The 20,271-nt window shown below is 32.7% G+C and overlaps 1 protein-coding gene across 14 annotated transcripts in view; it reads right to left on the reverse strand.

The window, feature by feature from the left end:
* The window catches only part of LOC123527108 (G-protein coupled receptor dmsr-1-like), a 442,014-nt gene that overhangs the window by 370,083 nt on the left and 51,660 nt on the right, over positions 1-20,271 (reverse strand). The window contains exon 1 of one of the 14 annotated variants that reach the window (XM_053523127.1): positions 13,929-13,996. The exons of the other annotated variants lie outside the window; for them this stretch is intronic. The gene's annotated coding sequence lies outside the window, so the exon portion shown is untranslated. Of the gene's footprint in view, positions 1-13,928; positions 13,997-20,271 lie in introns of those variants that run through there. 14 annotated transcript variants of the gene reach the window in all.

The raw sequence follows: 20,271 nt of genomic DNA on the forward strand, positions 1-20,271 counted from the left end.
TTAGTTCAGAAGCATTTCAGTTACTTATGACTATCATCTTCTTAATCAGAATATACCTTACAAGTCCTTGTGTGTCATGTAATTGACATTTTGCTCGGCAAGGATTAGAGTTTAATACACTCATTGTAGTTTACATGTTGGGCTAGACTTATTGCTTAGAGTTGTTTTAGTTAATTTCTACAGAAACATGGACCGGGTTACTTTGTAAAATGCTTTCAAAACGTTAAGATGATATTTTGTCCATAGTTAAATGAACTGCTTATAGATATATTAATTGTTTAAGTATAAGGTATGACAAGCATGTGGCGACACCTTTTAAAACATTAGCCATGCATCAATTTCTTTGAGAAAATACTGTGGTCACTATCATTTCTTCTTGCTAATCCGTCGGAATTTTGAAAGTGACAATGATAATCGCATCACATATTAAATACTGCTCTAAGTGGAACAGTATGAAGACAAATATTGATCTACTGGTTGGCGAACATGTCAAAAACGTAACAAAAATTTGCCATGCATCTATTCACTTAGTATTGCAAACTCTGTTGGGTCACATTTTCTTTATTTCTTTGCTTTGAATTAACGTCGCACCAACACGATTATAGGTCATATAGCGACTTTCCAGCTTTATTCGTGGAGGAAGACCCCAGGTGCCCCTCCGAGCATAATTTCATCACGAGCGGGCACGTGGGTAGAACCACCGACCTCCCGTAAGCCAGCTGGATGGCTTCCTCACAGGAAGAATTCAACGCCCCGAGTGGCTCGAAACCATATCGATGAGGGGCAAGTGATTAGAAGTCAGCGACCTTAACCACTCGGCCTCGGAGGTCCCTGGTCACATTTTCTGTACTTCCTTTAATTATACGTATGATTGTCAAATTGCAAACTTATCGTGGAAGTTTCTAATAAGCTACAGATATGACTAAATTTCACGCACCGACAAACCGTGTGTCAGCTTTTACATGTCGCGTCAAAGAACCTGTAGAAAGCATTTTTGAATGTCGTGTTAACTTTAGCGGAATGGACAGGATATATGTTCGGGAACGCTTACACTCTGAACAAATAACAAATTATTTTTTTTTTCACATGAAATCTCAATTGCGTTTTATGAAGAATGGTAGTTATTCTTTCATAAGTTTGAATTCGTCTATAAAATATTTCATTTAATCCAAATATTTTAGAATATAATATTTAACAAAACTTTTTTCAATGGGTTTTTGGTAAAGCCACCGATTCAAGTTTCTATAACCCATCGATACTTCGTATTCCCTTTATCAAGGGAAGATGATTATTCACGAATAAGCATGCTTCCTTAACGAGGTCATAGAAAGGACCTAAACTTCCAATATATTGCGTACAAAATACTTACAGAGAAACTTACTCCCATGGGAAATAGTCTTTGTTGACGGAAACAATTTTCTGTCTCAGAAGTCTATGGTACAGTATCAAACAATTCGCAATTGAGATCAGTTCAATGGCATTGAATTGACATAATCTTGTTCTGTCGGAACACATGTGCCGTATTATACTTTTATCTAAATTAGGTGGATTTTATGGATTCAATCAAATATATAAGAGACATCTTAAGAAGTGTCATCAAAATAATAAAATTATTACAAAACAATCGTTATGAAGCTTGATGTTTTGCACACCGGACTGGCGTTTCCGGCGTTTTTACCCATGCCGGCAAAACCGATCTGGCATCCCCTATGGCAGATGACTCTCGTTCTGTTTGTGACAACTAACGATTGATACTTTAATCATTTATTTTTATGTAAAATGCCATAACATCCAGATACCTCGATAGTTTCTCTTCGGTACTTATACAGGTAGCATATTTCTCGAGTCAGAATAAACCAGTGTATGTTTAAACGTAACGTGGTGCTACAAATGACAAAACTAAACCTGTACTTTGTTGTTGTCGGCATCGAAACATCATGACGTAACGTTTGTATACGGGTGTTTATTTCCCGCGCTTTGTTTAAAAACGCGACAACAAGAAAGAGTGCTATATCGAAAGTATTTCCTTTCGCCTGATTTATTCTATTATTTGTAAAATATGGTTTGCAAGAAAAATAATCTATAAATGGTTGTAGATGCAAATGGGAATAGCAGGAATTCGGTTAACTATTTTTGCAGTAACTCGGCAGAGCCTCGAACTATATATTTCCACCTTCATCTATAAATAGTGAAATATTATTATATTCTCTTGCAAGCTCTTAGAAAGTATTTTGTTTTGATATTTCAGTGGTTTAGTATAATCAATAATCGATGATTAGTTAGTTAATAATTGATGATTAGTTAGCATGAGTTAGGTCATACTCTTAAGGAATAAGAATTATCTTTTCTACTTCAGACGTTTTATTTGTTTTTGGTATTTATTGCATCCCAATCGGCATTCCCTTGCTTTATTTATGCATTTAATTACTGATATCGCTAGTTTTATATTTAATTTACCGTAAAAATCATATAATGGGAAAATGTCCGTTTATACAAAGTAGAGAAAACTGCAAACGATATTTTCCAATAAGAAGGCTACATCAAGTTGAGACAGACTACAATACACTGTATAGTCTGTTTACTACTTTTTCTACGAGTAAAAACAATTATTACATTTTGTCATATGCAACTTGAATTCTGGTAGACTTCAAATGTGAGAAGATTGAAATAAATAGATAAATATACATTCTATTTCTGAATTATTTACGAGCTGTCTATAACATGCCACAATTGTGCAGTTAATATATTGCATAAGAGCGATGAAAAATGAAAGAAAAGAGACATTTCTGCTTTCAGATTCGAACTCTGGTCCTCTAAAACTGTGGTCCTACACCCTACCAACTGATCTAATAAAACGACTGGTCTAAAATCGTTTAACCATATAATATGTTGATACACATGTATCAGGAATCGTTTATTTCTTTTTTCACGATAAATGTTTTATTTTTTTGTACTCCAACCAATCTCAAATGTCTAAAGTTTCAACATAAACTTATAGGTAAAGCTACCCAAAGGTTTAGACGGTATTTTCACGCGTACAACGTCCATGCACTTGTTCAACATTATTGAAACAGATTATGTATTATCAGTCAGAGGAGCAACAGAAATAAAATGAAAAAATAATGTGACGCTTGACGACAAGAAGTCCGTCAATATGAACTAATATATGTTCATCACATTTTTTTTCAAGAAAAATTAAAATCACTTTACAGTTTCACTTAGTCAAGGTAATCCAATATTTAATCCACAGTTTTATCAAAGTAATGGTATTGTATGTATTTACAGGTAGTAATGTTAGATTCAGTCTTTTTTCTATATATCTTTTCTTATATAGTAAGTAACATAGTAACTGGTCCGCTAAAGGTATAACAAGTAGGTTAATAACTGCAATACCTAGAATATCTAAATAATAATTCTTCCAGAGTTTAGATAGCATAATAAGAAAGATAATTGCCTTACAAAAGTGTCAGCTGCGTCTTTAAATTACAAAATAAGAAAGAGGGCAAATCCATTAAATAGGGGAAAACATACTACAAAGAGCGTAAAAGACATTAAACACTTAGGAGTATGAAGCTGATAAGGTTTTGTCTGCAATATTAGTAATCAAGATTTAAGAACATCCATAAAGCAATTTGACTGTAATCTGACTGAAGTTTAAAACGGAAATATGTATTAAAAACCACAGGCACCTAGGCTTAATCTTGAGTTATCTGCCCTTGAAAATCAGAAAATACTAAAAAATCCAATTTTCAAGGGCAGATAATTCAAGATAAAAGCAAGAGAACTGTGTATTTTAAATTTGATTTCTGTTTCTGTCTTCATTTGAAGTCAGTATACAAAGTTTAAAGAAATTCGGTCAGTGGGAAAGACTAGGACTTTGCGGTATCATTTTGTCATGTTCATAGTTAAGGACATTTGCAACAGTGTCTACATTGGTACGGGGCAAAAGTTTTCTTACAGAAGGAATTTCTTCTTTAAACTGTTTTTACTGACAGAGAATTAATCAAAAACAGAAATATGAAATTAAACAAACCACAAGAACCCAGCCTTGGCCATGACTTATTTGCCCTTGAAAGTCGAAAAATACTGAAAAAAAAATCTACTTTCAAGGGCAGATAATTCAAGATCAAGCCTGTGAACCTATAATTTTTGATACATATTTTCTGTTTTAAACTTGTTTCCCAGTCAATACACAAAGTTTAAAGGAATTATGCTCGTAGGAAATTTTTGCCCTATATACATATAGGCAACTGTGGCATTTCCCCTTAATCCATCACATTCAAACAGAAGCCTTCATTTTTTAACCAAAACTCTGCAGAAAATCAGATAGAAATAGCAGTCGTAAAAAGCATTATTATAATTCTCTTGCAGCTGTCAGCACACTAGAGTTTTCAGTATAGCCCACCAAAATCCGTTTTCAAAATCTAAATACCAATAAGTAAGAAACTACTGTAACAATGGAAATATGTGTTTTATCAAAATACCAATTATACAAATAAAATCTGGAAGAAAAAGAAAACATACAGGATCCGGAAAAATGTGTTATATTTATTTGTTCACATGGTTTACTCCCAAAACATTGACAAAGTTCCGATATGAATAGCTAATTTTTAAGACACTATAGAATTAGTCAAATTAGACAAGCAGGCCAAACCAACTAAAAATGGACTGGAACACCGCCAGAAAAGTACCTATCAGACGAACTTTCCTTTACTTTTAAAAAATTGACTTATTCCATTCATCTTTCTAAATAGTCATTAATGTATTATCTCAATACTAAAAAAACTATAAATGGTTCACCAGTGCGGATGCATATCTGTCCGACTGCTTAAAGTGCTCAAAAAATGCAAAACATTGCATTTAAAGTTTTCACATGTCGCTTTATAGATTCGTCATACCATTTTGAAATTCATAAAGAATTCACAGGTAAAAATATATGTTTATAAAAAAAAGTTCTCAGATGAATACCGATATAGACTCAGCTACTTGTCAATATTACAGTTTTGTTCGTAATTACATAAAAATACTAGTGACAATTTACACAAATTGCGTAGTATTGAGATCTGCGTGTAAATGGTCAGACGAATAATGTTATATAGACTGAAGGTAGCAGCTCAGACAGCAAACTGCATATCGACCGACGTGTTATATGAAAATACTGAATAAAGCTTTAACTACTAAACCATTTGTAAGAGGGTATAGTCGGCAGCATGCATTTCTAACCAATCAACCGAGCTGGCAACATTATACATTCTTGTCGTGTTGGACGACAAGTGGGTTTCCTATTTTCTATTTCATATCTTTACGATATTATCTCAGGAAAAATACACCAGTATCAATCCGTACCCAATGTAATTCTGTCTACTATTCCTGATAACGTCACCTTGAATAAAGATATGATCAGGCAAATGATGATATTGCATTTTATTGTCCTGGAATCAGATAAACAATGCATAAAATATTTAAAGAAGCAATTCATTGGTTTAGGCAGACTTACAGTTTACTTGAAATATTATTTTGTGAACAATAACATTGATACGTGATCGTTGCTTAATTTTGTTGGTGCTACAAAACACCACAAAAAGGATCATTAGTCCTTTACACAAAAACTCGGATATGGCTAAAATCAACTGCTCCTCTTTCTATTGGCAGTTATGGTTCTAGTTTTAGCATAATAAATTATTATAAATCTGAAAAGAAAAACATGACTGTGAGGAACGCGCATAAAATATAAAGGAAAGGGAAATACATGAAATTGTATACAAATGTAATGTAGTGAATCGTATGAAAATTTTAAAAAAGAGGCTAACTTGTTTTAATACAATGTTTTGTTCGCAACATTTCTAAAATTCTAACTTCGACTGTTCCAGTATCCAACGCATTTTGTTTAGACATGTGCTAAGTTCATAGCTAGCTTGCACAATGTTACACTTGTCAAACTGTTCTTTAACTGTTTCTAAGAGAATATCAAACGACACGAAACAGCGAATTCAAGACTGTATGCATATCGTAATATTTTGTTTGAATCATACCTGTCAGAACTCATTCATAGCTTATAATATACCATACGAATGCCTTTCTAAGTCATTTTCTGCTCAAGTGTACAGTTAGCAATATTTTTGTTCATAACTAGTCATTCATAACGGAATTTATAATGGCCGTCAGATTTCGTAAAATTGCATCTAAAACAAAGTAGTTTAGCGTTTTATTTTAAACACACTTGCATGTCGATTTCGTCACAGCGGAAGTTACAGATGCATTTAACTTGTTATTTAAGGAGCATACTTTCCAAGTTCATGCTACCAAAGTATCATGGAGGATTCTACATCAAAGAACGTCAGAAACGCGTTTTGTATTGAAATAAATCGGTAAAATGTTGTTGTTTTTTCACTACTATGCACGATTTGTAAAAACTGCGATGTTTAATACGATAATTGGGACAAATTAATACGAGTGAAGCTTTCACATGGAAGCCTTTTTACATTTGAACTGGACTAACTTATTAAGTAGGTCGTAATAAGGACCAAATAAATGAATAAATTGCTTACAATACTTGAAGAGAAATTTGCGCTCAAGGGAAATAGCCTTTGTAACGGAAATAATTGATTGTCTTAAAATTCATAAGAACGATATTACACAACTATCGTGTGGATTTAATTCATTTGCAACATACTGAAAGTCGCAAACGTGTGTACCACGAAATATGTGTCATTTCAGAATGAATTTAAAATTCAATGATTCTATCAAAACATAATCCTCTTTAAGTATACTAAGGTCTTTGTAATGGAGTCAATAAAGCAAACGCTTTATCTAACGTTTGTATTTTAACTTCAAAGGATGAACTACAAACATACATAAATGGCGTTTTGATAGGTGTTTTGCCGAAAAAGTAAAATTTTGTCACCAGATATATGTTCAGCACTTGGTTATCATCCGTGTGGTGAAAGGTCAGTAAAAGAATCTTAATATAGATGAAACTCACAAATACGACATTTTCCCGTCACTGCAAAGGGAGACAACCAATATCTTCACGAAGATTTAGGCATTTAGTATGGAAAGAACCTATATATATATATAATAGCGAAAAACATCATATTTTTAAAAACTTCTTCTAACGAAAAGAAAAAACTTACCCCAATTTTTAACTGATGTTATATTCCCTCATGTTCCTAGTATTAAGTTTTGACAGTCCTAGTTTATGGTACAACATATCAACCCATGTTCTTTGAGGTATTACTGTAAACCTAACTGACAAAGTGTTACACTGACAGTTGATGGCATTGCTCTGAAGCTTTTTCAAATAGAGAATGAATCCAATATTGCCACTAAAATCCTTATATTTTTCTTTGACTAAAACAGATACTTTGTAGCTGATTATAATTCAAAAATGAAATATCGGACACGATATTAAATAGATAAAACAAAAAATATTAAAAGTAATAAGCTAATACCAAATTTACCTGAGCCAATATAAGAAACTTAGGGTCAATACAAAAGACAAGGCAAATACGGAATCAAGCATTTTGATTTGTTCTAACGGTAGGGTCAAAACGGAGAAGTTTGTAAATTACGCCATTATTTCGTCCATAAAAAACATACAGTTACAATAGCTTTCACGTTTTTACAGAAATGTTATGTAATAGATTCAAGTAATAACCGAGCGGACGTACAATGCCGTGTCTGGCAAATATGACCTGTCTAAAATTCAAATATTTTGCTAGGCTAGTAAAAAAATGACTGAAATCTGTTTTTGATTTAGCGAAATAAACCATTAATTGCTGGCCATTAGTCAAAACTATCAACTCTATGTCCTTGAGACCGCGAACAAGGAAATTTTCTATTGACATGTAAGCCATTCAACAATTGTAAATTATTGCACGATTAAGTCTATATGTCGCTTGTTATAGTCTGTTGTTTGTTATATGACCTGGATAAAGTTCAACATTGTACACTGGTGCTTTGAATAAAACTACATGAAATTTATTTCTGATGTCTTTTTAAATTGAATGAATGACTTCTCTGTCAATAGTCAAAAGTGCCGGTCCTTTGAAACTCGGGCATCAAGCTTCACTACCGATCGGCGTGCGATTCAATACATGTGTAATTTTAACCACTTGTTGTGTAATAATATAACATAATACTAATGGAATTACAAGTACTAAATATCTTCATATTTCTTATTTAAATTTTACGATAGAAATTTTCCTATTACTAACCAATTTTCTATTCAAAGACCGTTTCCGTACATATTCAATAAAAAGCTGGCACAGCTAAAAACTAAGAATTAAGGCAATGGTTCTATATCTTTTTCAGATGGAAATTGCAAATCAAATGCTGCCACAAAATCATTACGTTTTGTTTGGGTCGGAATGAAACCTGTCAAACGTTTCATATAGTATATTATATAGCACCAGACGTTTCTCATATTTTTACTTATTCAAAGAATTCTGCTGTCAGTCCCTATTGATTATCAAATCCGTTATTGAAAGTTAGACAATTTCGTGTCACAAATCTAATTTATTACTGAATAGTGTATTTAAAGAATTATTATAAAATGTAAATGTTTTGTCCTTGTTGAGAACATGATATGGATAGCACTAAACCGTTTTGCAGGTGAAAGTCGATATTTGTTTTTTTTTTTTATAATTTAAAAACGGAAGTAAATGTATTTATAACTTGACACAAAAATTAATGCTATTAAAGAGTCGTTTAAGAAAGAGGTTGCTTAATATTGATATTTGCATATTACACGGCAAAATGATAATGTATGATAATGCATCGCAGAGAACTAATGGTACGCGTACGTAAATAAGACAAAAGTGTGCAATATTTTTATTCAATCAATCTGTTCCATGCAGTTGTAAGTATAATGAATTATAGAACATCATGTGTGATATAATTTTTCTCTATTTTATTATCACAGCAGCGTTGCTTGTGCCGTGTGGCGGCCGTAAAAAAGTCTCCCCGTACATTCAATCAGGGCTGTTATATTTCGATCTTCTCAGATCGTTCAGCACGACTTTTATGTCGTGTAATTTGTACTGTTTAGTTTCTCAACATGACTATTTCGGCCTGTGTGGTTCCAATACGCCCGCTTTCATAGCCTTGGATATTGTATAATCACCCCTTGGATATGGTGCCTGCTTTTTAATTTTGTCTTTTGACAGTTCCTGTCATACGCAGGCTCCATAACCTTAGATCCCTTTCCTAAATTCCAGTTTGTTTAGTTCTGCCCATTGTTTTCTCGTTTGGGGCAAACCCTTTACTTTTTCTGGGGACCAAACGCCGCTCTTCATGGAATTATACGCCTCAACACGTGTATCATTGAAGGTTCCATGTTCACCGCCGTTTGAATACATCTGCGGATGTCTCTAAATTGCTTTTTGTACTTTTAGCATGTGTAAATGTTGAGTTCTGCTCAAACCGGGGATAGAGGGCGTGGACGGTAGAATGCATTTCCACTACCATGAACAGGCTCAATCAAACCGAGCCTGCAACATTTTCGTTTTTGTCGTGTTGAGCGACCTGTGAAGTTACCACTTTTCTCTATTCTTATATATATTTATAGACCAGCATGTCATTAAGTAAGTTTTTATAACATGCCATCTGAAATACATTTTCGGTCAATCATTTTGCCCGGAAGACAACAAACTTTCAAAAGCCAGTTCAGAAGGTTGTTTAAATGACACGTTATTGTAAGACTGGGAAAGTAACTTTGTACGTCATCATTTGATTGGAGAAATAAGTTAAATGAAATACTTTTGTGTTTTGAGGATTTATTGAAAAGTGCTATTTCTATATTTCGTAAACTGTCCGTCAGCATCAGCACAACTGTTTCTAACTTAAAGCCGTTATTGTCGGTGTGTAGAGAATTGACCCTTCTTCTAACAATTAAAAACTTTTCCTACTAATATTGCAAACCATTTTTAATTTTATTTGCCAGACTGCATACGGTACTGCTGGTGTATTTTGTCGAAATATAAATTTCTAAAAATTAAAAATAAAAATGATAATTACAAGGATATTTTTTAAATGTAAAGTTTATTATAGAGAGATATAATTTCGCAAGTAAAAACTAGTAGGTGGTCAAAATCACAATTTATTAGAGTCAGTGAAGAGTTACTAAGAATCCCAAATGATGACTCGTTTTATCGACCACTTAGTTCTAGCCTTATTCGGAATCAAAATTTATTTACTCGTCATAATAATATAGATGTGTTACCACGCGACCACCTTTTGACCATTGAAAAGGGTAGAATCTCTGGGGAGGTACAACAATTAATTTTGTCTAGATTAATGTTAACTTGTAACAATGTCCTAATCTAGGGTATTGATATTTCTTGATAAGAGTTCTTTAAACGGAATATATCACTACTTCATTACGTACCGGCATTAGTGTCGCGTCTGCGAACCTTTGAATATCATTACTACTTCGATGCAATTACATAAGCGCGTGCGTGCGGACGTGCGTGTGTCTGTTCTGATTTATTGTCTATTCAACAATTCATTACCTAATGTCGATAAACACAGTACACTTACCAATTACACGTGAAACGGCGTGAAATCACTTTCTTTACTCCAAACAAATGAAAAATATTGTTCTCGCTTAAAATGTAGCGTTGTTAGAGCTTTGCAATTCTTTTCATCTTTCTTTCAATGTAAATATTTTAGTGGTCAACCAAAAGATGAAAGGTTCCACGACCTCCGGAAATTTGAAATTACGATAGTGCCGGAGTGACTGATCGCTCAAGAATACGACTGCTTCATTTGCATAGTCATAGAAAGGATCAGGATTTTCTACATATATTACTTACAGAAAACTTGCACTCAAGGGGTTAACCTTTACCGATGTAAATAATTGTCTGTCTTAGAAACTATTCAGTATAGTATTATTTAGTCACCTCACATAGAGATCATATTCAATTGCTTCTAGCTGACATTATATGATAACTGTTTATGGTCTGGAAACTTGTTTATCACACAATCTGTGTGGCGCAATACATTATAATACAAACCAATTGACAATGCGATCAAAATTGTTTTAATTCTAAACTTAACTTATAGTCTACTTATTAAACCATATACACTGCATACAGAATCAATGAAAAACGTAAGTGAGCAAAAAGACAATGATTATCCGCATATCTGTGATCGCTCTAATAGTAAAGCGAACACAGTGAATCACATAACTTTTTGCATCAAAAAATTATTTATATCTCTTTTTACTTTTAACAATTACATATCAAGCCTATGTAGACCAATACGTGTGTTAACGCGTAGGTCATGGTCAACGCAATATGTATGGAGAATCTAGAATATGGTATACTACAATGCAAAGTTAGCATAAAACTGCTATTCTAGTCATTTTTCGGGGATGTTGCAACGGGAGAGTAAGCGTGTAATAACAGAGAGATTCTCGCACTCACGTGCTATAAAACACAATATGTATATTTAAAATTATGTTTTTCAGCAAAATGTTTTTTTTTTATTAAACGTGACACCAACACAATTATTCATCAAATGGCGGCTTTCTAGCTTTGATGGTTTAGGAAGACCCATTCGTGCATTATTTCATCCCGGGCGGGACATGTGGGTAGAACCACCGACATTCCGTAAGCCGGCTGGCTTCCTCGCATGAAGAATTCAACGCCTGTTTCTATCCAGAAGCCCGGAAGAGGTGGAATAATGCACGGAGAGGCACCTTGGGTCTTCCTCTACCAGCAAAGCTGGAAAGACGCCTTATAATTATGTTAGTGCGGGGTTCAACCCCACAAAAACAATAAGTAGAAAACACTATTTTTATATGAGGTAATTTACAAAACTGAGAATTTTATTCGAATCAATTGGATGAAATAAAAAAAACATTGCTCATTTCTCCTCTCAATACGTTTACAAAATACATTGTTTTATTCAAAATCTGTACAGAACAACATCAGATGCCAGATCACTGATCACTAAGTTTAAACTAACATTATTCCAAGCATAAGTGTCTACATGACGCCATACTTCCGATTCCCATCACATGAACGTCTTTGTGTTTATTGTCGGAACTTTTGATAAATCATATGGAACACTAGCAAGCGAATTGAAATCATTACAGATAAAAAATGAATGCATCGGTTTTGCGTAGCCATGGTAATTCAATTCAGTGAAAATGCTATAAAAGATATATGAACAAATTACAAATAGACTGCGAAAGACACTGCACTATACACAACAGTCAGCTTTGTGAAAGCAAAACCAATGTAATTTTTTGACAACCCTCGTATTCATTTATTCTTCGTGTGAAACAGAATAAGATAATTCTATAAATTATACAATTAACATTAAAGAACATAAAAGAACTTAAAAATCTGTACAATTCACAATTCTATATCGATGATAAGAGAAGTAATTATTGAAATGGTTAATGTAGATAATCATATTTCTACGAGCTGTTGAGATTAGAATAAAAACTTACCTTGTCCTTAACTAGGTTTTCCAGTTTTTATATATTCATCAATAAGTTGATCCATTTTAACTGAGACATGCGCTAATCTGATGGTTATCTAACATGATGTTACAATGAGAGCTTATGAAAGTATTCTGTTACTCTTTCAAAGGGGGTATCAAACAACGAGTGGTAGCGAATCCAATAGTGCCACCAAATCGTCAGCTTTGTTTATGTTATTATGACTTAAAATTGGAAAAGTAGAAAACCAAAAGATATGTTACTAGTGCCAATATATAATTCAAAGGCATCCCCAGATGTATTTTTAAGGTGTATGACATTGAATCGTTAATTCCATAATGCAATACCATTAAAAGCGGCGTATGGTTCCAAGTTAAATTAACGGGTTTGTCAATAAGCAGAACAAAAAAAAAACTGGCATAGACAGGTGATCTGAGTGTATCACTGCATATCACAGAAACTGCTAAAGCTCAAAATGTAGACACAGTCAACTTATCCAAGTGGTGATTAACAACAGTAAACTTCCAATATAGAACCAAACTTATCTAACCACGTATTTACTTATTAATAGATTTGAAAGTTTAGAATTCTACACAGTATTGTGTGTTGTAATTTTAATCAATACTACACATTAAGAATAACCATTTGAGAAATGAGGAATCTCCAGTTGAATGTTAAATTCTTATATGTATTTAGATTATATAAAATGAGCGAAACAAAACCTATATTGAAGGAAATGAAATTTTACAAAGCATTAATTTATTTTGAATAATAATTAAAACTTCTGTGTCCAACCGAGCGCTGGTGACACGGTATATAACGTTGAAATAAATAATACCAGTCATGAAAGGCTTTATGACTGAACAATAAAAGTTCACCTAAAATACTTTTTAAATAGTGCCTATATGCTTTACTTTCTCACAGTAAAACACATTTGAGAAGGCTTCGTTATGTTTAATGACTACGCTTTTCTTATGTTCTTTAATTTATTTGTTCGTATTTTAAGTTTAATTAGTTTCTTGTCTTCAGCACCGGTTCGTTCCTCTTCTGAAGGGTTTTAGAACGTTTCGAGGTCAGGCTTTCTGATTGAACCTTTTCGAAGCGAGACTAAAAAGTTTAAAACGACACATACATCAGACTGCAAGATATTTTAGTATTCAATTATTCATTTCGAATATACTTTCGTTGATCTGTTGTATGTCATAAGTGATTCTAAAAATCATAAGTTTTGTAATTTGATACGAGATAAAATGAAAGATGCGAGACCATATATCAGGTGTTTGAAACCCAGCTGAAATATATGACTGATTTTATTTTGTTTTTGTTGGGTTTAACGTAGCACCGAAAAAATTATAGGACTTTCCAGCTTTGATGGTGGATAAGAACCACAGGTGCCCCTCCGTGCATTATTTCATCACGAACGAGTACCTGGGTAGAAACACCGACCTTTCGTTAGCCAGCTGGATGTCTTACTCACATGAAGAATTCTACGCCCCGAGTGAGGCTTGGACCCACATCAGTAAGGGTCAAATGATTTGAAGTGATTTAACCACTCGGCCACGGCAGCCCCTGAAATAAATGACGGATGGATCTTCACAATAGATCCTATTTCTGAAGTTGGAAATATATTAACAAGGGAGGTAACCCATAAATTTTTAATGAAGAATATTATACGTTTAATCTAATCTACAGTTGCGTCTGTTCAGTCAAAAGTCAAGTTATAATGTCAGTTTCACGGATGTAATGAGTTTCTGATTTGCTTTGTTACATGAGTGAATGATATTAAACAAACTTGATTTAGATTAATTCTATACAGACTAGCTTATGTAAAAATAGAAGGTATTAAAATGTTTTATTCTGTAAAAAGTTCGAAAAACTGACTGCTTTTTGTGTGCCTACATTCAGTAATATTTACTTAATTAAAGAGAATGTACATATATTTATACAACGTCTTACTTTGTGACGGACTTCGAAACCCTTCTTGCGTATAAAGCCAGGAAAAAAAACGAAACAATCCTTACTATGTGTTACTATGTGATGAAGTATAATATACTTTTTACAGAATTACTTCACATCGTTTATGTTATTTCATCCTTACTAATTGTGGGTTACACTTCAAACAAGGCTTTCATATAGTTCCGTACGAATCTCAAAATATTTATCTTTATGACTACTTAACCCATCTGTACAATTAAATATCTACAGTAAGCAGTCTGTACAGATATCTCATTTTACTGTGATAAATTATTTATCAAGAACTATGCCAATGTTTATTTGTTTAGAATTCCATTTAATCATGTTTATCTATATGTACGGTTTATTTCATTTTTGACTAAGCCGGGCGATGAAGACTCTTCAGAATCAACAGATTGCTACAGATTATTATTTAACAACACATGGAACTTCTCTATTTGTTCAAACCAAAGCTGCACTTAAATGTTCATTCAACGTTATTATGAGATCAGTGTTGAATTAACTAAAATATAAGTTGTTTTTCCAACATTTATTGACATTTTGCATTTTGCACTTATTCTATGAGATCAAGTGGATTTATAACTCACAAATATGCATACACTTACAGCGGACTTCAGAGTCCAACAGACACGTGCTATAAATTGGACTTTAATATTTTGATGTTCGAAATTATTGAAAGTATTTTTTCATTACTTGCCGCTTTATAATCTATTTTTTTTAATATCCATCTGTTAACTTTAACATACTATGTTGTTACAGGTATTTTCAATAAACGGGTAAGGTATAATTTAAAAAAAAACTGATACATTTCTCATCTTCGAAACAGAGATAGCATATCGGAATGTACCATTATCGCAGTCAGATAACGTATTGGCATATACCACAGACATGTAACAGATCATTTAAAACAGAATAGACTGAATGTGTGAACACTTAAAAGTGTTTACGTCTCGAGACAAGATATACTCGATGACATCAATACAAATCTATAAATCAAATATATATATAGTTCGTTTCTTTAATACAATGACGTATTTTGGTATTTGTTGCTTGGAATGAGGACAATTACTGATCAGGTTTCCAGGCCTAAGCTGTTTTGATTTCTGTACATTTAATCAGTCATTCTGACATAAAGGTTTCGATATTGGTTCCTAATAATCATCTTGAATTATCTGACTGCAGTACTGTTTTATGTCAGAAAAAAATTCCGATCCAGTGTTCATGCACATAAATAAAGGATTTACTATCATTGTTAAAATAATAATGATTACATTATTTTCTAAGGATTACACTACCTTTCTTGTCTTTCAATGATATATTCAGTATAAGTTGCATGTGTACAATTTATGCACTATATATAGAGGATATTTGTTAATAAGGGAGACAATTGAATATTTTCACGAAGGCGGAGCCTGAGTGAAAATATCAGAATTGTCTCCCTTATCGGTGATGATATATTTCGATATCTCACTGCAAACAAACAAATTTTCTTTTTATTTTATGCTAGTTTGTGAAGATCAAAGAATTTTTTGTTTATTACGTGCATAAATGTTCATATAAATCCAATATTTCATGACGGAATTCGGATTTATTTAAGCTACCGTGTTACATATGATACATCCGCTAAATTACCATGGACACTTAGGCACATTAATATCGAATGTTGGTGATTAGGTTCATTAAATCAACACGACGCCAATTTGTTTTTAAAAACAAAAACTGCATTTAAATATTTTGTGTAAAAATACACAGTCCGCGGCTAACAGAGACATTGACAAATGCCGGTAGTTAAGTAGAAACATATTTAAAACTTTTCGGGTCAATCCGTCAGTTCGTTGAATAACCGGAAGCTTGCTTTGTTTACCAAACACACACTGAAGGTCAGATTAAAAAAAACAACACTAGAAATCTAAACAACTGTGGAATATGCGTAATCCCTTGGAAAATCAAGCTGCAAAATTAAATATCATCATGGATTCAATAGAAATAGCTAGGAAATATTGATCTAGGAGCTGCATAGCATAACAAAATGGAGGGAAGTTGGAACACAACTGGCTGGGCTTGGAGTTGGAGTGGGAAAGTACTTCGACGAAAATGCTGGCATATTACGTAAGGTTGAGTTGATGTCTTGTGATAATTAACTAAGACAACAACCAACTAAATGTGTTGTCGCCAGTAAAATCTACCACACGATAGTGAACCAATGGAAAAAAGTAGAGGAAACACACATGTCTGTAGCTACATGAATGGCAAGGCCTAGCAACCAAGCTGACAAAGGTAGCATTATTTCTTTTGCAGATTTAATTATATAGCTAGCCTTTTCGATATAGGATTGTCTAGCAGTTCATGACTCCTGTATTGCTTGAGTATTAGTATAATCCAGTGATTTTAAAGGCAGCAAAGGGAGGTAATTAAAGAATATATTTCAAGGGAGATAATTTATCTGGAAAAAAAAAGAAGTTCGGCACTGTGAGTGATATCGATTTATATCTCACTGCTATTTTCCAGTATTTCACCAATAAGCATAAAATAAAAGGATTATTTTTTACACGTATCAACACCAGAAAAGATGTTATTTAATCCCTTAAATTATTTTAAATAAATATGTTACTCTCTAACGCAGTATAAAAGAATCCGCATTTAAACCTTGTAGTGACATATTTAATACACAAACAATATACCGCTAAGTGAACAAAAAGATGTATTACAATAGTTCACATGTCGACAACTATCTTGAACGTTTGTTTTCCTACTTGAGTACTTCTGTCTACCTGTTTATAATCATTTGCCTCGTCGCAAATTATTTTCTTACTAAGTGGATGCACGGGGGTCTTACACTGTAACATGTTAAATAATTTAACACCAAGGCCGTTTCTTATTTGACTAATTAGCTTAAGAAATTTTTACTTCATTCCACTTCATTAGCCTTAGTTACGATGAAAAGTGCTTCAACTGTATTAAAAAATATTTTTCTAGCATTTTGTTTTCTTTAACTTCCCTAAATTGCGAACCCTTTTCAAATGAAAAGTATGAATAATTGAAAGAATTTAAGTAAATAGTAGATCTCTTCACACTGTTACGAAAAGGCTTTATATGTATTCCTTAAATAATCCCGAACCAACAACATTTGAAAAGTAGCCAGACACCCTTATCATGATAAAACTTCAAAGGCAATAAACACTTAGAGAGCTTTTTATCGTAATAATAAATGTTAAACTATGCCCGTAAAGTTCATTAATGAGAAGTAAAAGAATTTATCGCTTATGTCACTGTGAAAGCAGAGCGTTGTAAGAGTGCTAGCTTCATTTATATGAACTATTAAGATATCATCAAATTTGTAACCAGCACGTATTAAGTGATATTAAACTTTAGTTTGGAATTTTGATGATAAACTAAAATTTAACGCTCTCCGCCGCTCGATTAAAATGTGCTAGAATATTTCGCTAAAATATAAAACTACTTACAATTTTGTCAAGAAATATTTATTCTTAACTTGAGCAGTTTTTACCTCTAGTACATATTCAGTCCCATTCTGTTATCATATATTACATTATAATGTAAGGTATACTAAATCTATTTGCATTTAAGAGACACTTCACAGAAACTTACATTTTGTTAGAAAGTGGTGAATGAAAGCAAAATAACATTTGATAAAATAAGATTTTTTCAAAAATTATAGTATATATCAAAATAGGAGATAATTCTAAAATAAACTGATCTATAATTGAACAAACATATAACATTAGACGGTATACAGCTTTATTGTTATTATACGTCATGCAATCACATTTATTACATTGCTTTTATATTAAAGAAAAGTACTTGACATCAAAGTTAGGAAACACCAAATGGTTTTTCATTAAAATTCTTTAATACACTTAGAACATCAAAAACAGAAGAATACTCTGCTGAGCTTCGTAAATGATTACATTCTAAAAAAGAAACATGCATTAGTGAATAAGTAACCTGTACAAATGCAGACTATAGACAAATATCAACGCAAATGAAATTTCATTCCGACACAAATGGTTTGATATCTGTACAAAGAAAAGAGTTATTGGCCAGGGGCCGTATTCATAAATCATCTTAAGTATAAGTATAAGAAATTGATTATTTTCTTAAGTATTACGTAGGTAAGAAATTTATTTTACTTAAGTATATTTGTTATTCATAAAACAACTTAGTAAGTAATTATTGGCTTTTATTGTGGACGAAAACATTAAAAAAAAAAACAGCATTAATTTCAGACAGATACAACATGCACAATTATGTCTAAAGTGCTTTTATCTGAAAAACAACACTTTAATCGTACTACGACGCCATTTTATTTTCTGACTTAAATCATTTCTTACGTATCTTAAGTTTAAGCTGTTTTATGAATAGGACTTAAGTTTTTTTTTTCTTAGACTTAAGCTGAAATCACCACAAACTTAAGTAAAATCTTCAACTTAAGTCAAAGCTTATACTTAAGATTCTTTATGAATAGGGCCCCAGTTGTCTAAAGGAACGAGATATTATGCCAATACAAGTTGTGTGCAAGTTTCATTAAAATTAATTGCAAAATGTGGTCTCTATCGTGTTCACAAGAAATTGTGAACGGACGGAAGACAGTATATGGCCACATATATAGCAACACTACAGTTTAGTGGCACAATCTGTATAGCACAAAATTGCTGTATATTGGCCTTTCAGAATATAGATATACCCGATTCCGTTTGTTTTCCGCATGTTCATGCTTAATGTTTAGACAATATTTAGTTGTCTAGTTATAGTGAACAAATCTATAAGGAAAACCTTCGAAAAGTAGACCGCAATCAAGCAAAATAATAGCAGACTTGGTTCGATTGAGGCTGTTTATGTGAGGTAATGAAAACAGAAGCACCTTTCACGCCTCACTGAACCGGCTTCATCTGAATGCTATTATAATTGACGTCTATTTACACCACGATCTTAAACAACAAGATAACACAACAAGGATACATGTAATTTAGGTTGAAAAATGACCATCAGATGTGTTATAAAATGAATATTTTGTGTGTTTATATGTTTTTGATCAGCAGTCATATATTTATACAGACAAAATCCTACACAAAAACTTGCATTCGATGTCAACAAAAGTGAATTTTTTTTAACCATAATCGCTAGACATATATAATAAACATAGGGACTACATCTCAATAAACCGCTAATTGACATAGTGATTTATTACAGTTGTTCCTTCGTTCGCGCTAATTGTTTGTTTTGTCCTTCTCGGATACTTTTGTGTAAATAATTACTTTCACGATCATAGGTTTATTTACAAAGAATAAACATTTACTGTCAGCAAATGGAAAAATAAAGATGCAAGGTCTTTCGGATAATTTAGGTCCTTTTAACAGAAACTCTTGTTGACCATGCTTTATACCTGTTTATCTCAGGAAAACATTTAGTAGAATCCTTTAATTACCATGATATTGAAGCGCTCTATACATTTTTGTATCTTCAAGTAAGAACGAAATCTGTCAGTATGCAAAGGAAAATATTGTGTTTTATTGTCATTCTTCTTTTCGCAAATCATCACCATCTTCTAGAAACAAATCACTGGGGACATTCATGAGTGCTATCATTATTAGTATTGAACCTTGTTGAATATATGTTTACAGGGTCATCTGCTATGAAAGTTATTCTACACAAGAACTTACATTGAATAAGTTTTGCATAATTTAGTTCATCATATTTTAATCTCTCTCTCTCTCTCTCTCTCTCTCTCTCTCTCTCTCTCTCTCTCTCTCTATATATATATATATATATAGAAAAGTACGGTTGGATTAGGTATCTCAAATTACAAATGATCGTGTGTTTTTCTT

The sequence above is a fragment of the Mercenaria mercenaria genome, chromosome 14, assembly GCF_021730395.1.
Source record: "Mercenaria mercenaria strain notata chromosome 14, MADL_Memer_1, whole genome shotgun sequence".
NCBI lineage: Eukaryota > Metazoa > Mollusca > Bivalvia > Venerida > Veneridae > Mercenaria > Mercenaria mercenaria.